This window comes from Eupeodes corollae, chromosome 3 (assembly GCF_945859685.1).
Source record: "Eupeodes corollae chromosome 3, idEupCoro1.1, whole genome shotgun sequence".
NCBI classification, from domain to species: Eukaryota; Metazoa; Arthropoda; class Insecta; order Diptera; family Syrphidae; genus Eupeodes; species Eupeodes corollae.
In genome coordinates, this window is record NC_079149.1 from 67,551,032 (window position 1) to 67,553,757 (window position 2,726).

General features: G+C 31.2%; 1 long non-coding RNA gene across 1 annotated transcript; it reads left to right on the forward strand.

The window, feature by feature from the left end:
- On the forward strand, nucleotides 1–1,069 carry LOC129952025 (uncharacterized). Its single transcript, XR_008782259.1, has 3 exons — nucleotides 1–551; nucleotides 621–741; nucleotides 811–1,069. It is a non-coding gene; the product is annotated as an uncharacterized LOC129952025 (long non-coding RNA).
- The last annotated feature ends 1,657 nt before the right edge of the window (nucleotides 1,070–2,726 follow it).

Genomic DNA, 2,726 nt, shown 5'->3' on the forward strand with positions numbered 1-2,726 from the left:
TTATTGTTCCCCCGGAATTTTTAAAGCTATTGTGAGTTCCACCCGAATGAATTTTCACTTCGAATTAGAGGTGACATTTCGAAAAAAAGAAGCGTTCATTGAAAAGGCAAATACAAGCTGAACGAAATATCTGAACAAATCCCAGAAAAAATTACAATAGGACGGTGTTCTAGTTTTGCAAATAAATTATTATTTTCAACCCCTTTTGGAATGAAAATGACAATTTGTTGAGTTAAAAACTTTATTAAATATTTTTTGTATGTTAGAAGTAATTTTTCAAGAAAAAAAAAAAAACAAACGACTGTATCCATAACCAAAACAAAAAAAACCGGAACAATTCAGAACTACATCACTTCGAACACGGCTAAACAGATTTTTGACAGATGAGTGAAGTGTGAATTAAATTTTTTAAAAAAGTAAACAATATCCGTGCATTCCGTGATTCCGTCTTTAATTCATAAAAATAAATATACTTGAAAATAAGTAAATAAAACAAATAAAAATTGTTTTTTTGTGATTCTGCCGTAGCCTTTATTTGCTCTCATCAAAAGGTATGAACTTGAACAGTATGATATTTTATTACACAAATTGTTTAGAATTGTTTTTATATTTTACTTTAGCAACATGTATAGCATAGCCCTGAGGGAAATGATTAATGATGAGGAAGAAAAACAAAAAACAAAAATCAATCAGAAGACAACTCAGAGATTCTTCAAACCCTTTGGAGTTGCGTGAGCCATTGTAAGTAATAAGTTTCATGTAAAGAATTTGTGAATATAAATGTAGATTACGAATCAAACTTTTTTTCAGATTTCATCAACACTATCGAGTAAATAAAGAAGCCTTCAAATATTTGTTGGATGTTCTTTCCAGTTCCTTGCCCCCAGTAAAACAAAAATTTGGTGTGCCCCCAATTATAAAACTTGCAGCCACCTTACGTTTCCTTGCGGAGGGCGGGTAGCAAAAGGGAGTTGGGAAGGACCATGAAGTTGGGTTGGCACAACCATCTGTAAGCCTTATTATGGCTGAAGTGTTGAACGTGTTGGAGGAGAGGCTTTGTCCAGAATGGATAAAGTGGAGAAAAAAATACGAATGTAGAAGAATCAGCCAAGATTTCTTCATGAAATTCAATATGCCAAGCATAATAGGATGTTGTTTGTTGTTTTACTCCTTGAAAATAAAAAAGTTGGAGTTATTTTCGATTATTTTGTTGTTATTTATAAAAATTACTTACATTTTTCGCCAAAGTTGTCCTTTTCCGCCGCCAAATTTTGAGTGAAAGAAAGAGTTGTCAAAGACTTGAAGTTCCACCCGAAAAAAAAGTTCACAATAGGGGGAAATTTTTCGAAGTGGAAAATTTTCCGTCCGAAACTCACAATAAGGGAAATGTGAAATGTCATTTTTTTCGGACGGAATCCAGAAAAAGTGAAACTCGCAATAGGGGTGATTAATTCTTTGAATACGAAGAAAAATTAACATTGTTAAAGAAAAATTTAAAAAGAATAAGAGAAAATTGTATATAAAAAAAATTGCACAAATTGTAACATAGTATATTTTTTCCCACCACTATAAATAAAAATTGTAACAATTGTAACTGTTCAGGTTATTAAACACGTCTTTGCTGTTTCGATTCCTCCCGGTCCGAAAAGCAGAGCTAGTTCATTATATATGAACTTGTTCTATGTGCCATGTGCAATGTGCTAGTATAACTCATTCTTATTCGCTTATAAACCACCGCCAACGCAACCTCTCATAAACCAATACCATCAATAAGAAAAATTTAGAAAGTAAAGTTTATAAAAGAAAATTATAAAAGAAGAGTATTAAAGTGAATTGAAATAAAGAGCAAGAATTTGTAAATAAAAATGTTTTAATGATCAAATGAGGAATTTAGAAACTTAAAAATGAAACAAACAGTAAAAGAATCAAGCTTAGAGTATAAAAGGCGAAGCAAAAATCGAAACATAAAGTATTCGTTCACTCGTTGGAATAAAGTTGTTCAGAGCATCAAAATCACCGTTAAGGTATACTGACGATTGACGAAACATCTGAACTATTTTCAACATCTATTTCCAGAATCAAACGCAGGGGCGAACGCAGGGGGGGGTTTTGGGGGTTAAAACCCCCTCCGAAATATCAGAATATGTGCAGTAAACAAATATCCATTATTGTATAACAGAAATGATACAAACTTAATTTCTCAAATTATGTTAAACGAAAAATTTGAATAAATTTGCTACAATTTCAAAATTCAATCAAGCAATCTACGGGAAATTTGAAAATGCGAAAACAAAAAAAAGAGAACTGTGATAATAGAAAAAAAAACTATACATGCATAATGCATATGAAAATTAAGTTTTAGCTTTGAAGTCAAAGTCAAACTGTTTTGTGAATCGTGAAAGCAAGTCATTTTTTAGTATTTTTTGATATTTGAATCTGATTTATATTTAGTTTTTGAAAACTTAGAGTAAAATGAGTAAAAATAATATTCTGAAGTTTTTTAAACCGACAGTGAACACAAATGCTACAAGTGCAACAGTTACGAATGCTGACGAAAAAAGTCCCCCCACAAAAAAGCAAAAACTAGAGGTGTCACAGAACAGTGAAAACCGAAATGTAAGTTATTATATTGCAGTATACAGCTGCTGTAAAAACAATAGCACCAAAAACATATTCTCTTGTCTTTTAAGAATAAAGTTTAATCAATATCTATAGAAAAATAAGCA